Raw genomic sequence first — 243 nt, forward strand, 5'->3', positions numbered from 1 at the left:
ATGAAGTTAGAATTTTCAACAGCTACCGAATGCAGGGAATAAGAAAAGAAGCTGCAATATATCTACTGACGGCGGGGGGTGGGGGCCTGGGGGGATTGTTCGAAAACTGGAGAGAGAATGTGTAAAGGTGAGGAATAAAAGAGAGGGAGAATTGATGAAGTAATTACTTGAACTGAATTGCTTGGGTCAAGTAATAACAGGGGAAAAACTTGTGAGGATGGATACACACAACTAGTCAAAGGG

Source organism: Penaeus monodon, chromosome 19 (assembly GCF_015228065.2).
Source record: "Penaeus monodon isolate SGIC_2016 chromosome 19, NSTDA_Pmon_1, whole genome shotgun sequence".
NCBI classification, from domain to species: Eukaryota; Metazoa; Arthropoda; class Malacostraca; order Decapoda; family Penaeidae; genus Penaeus; species Penaeus monodon.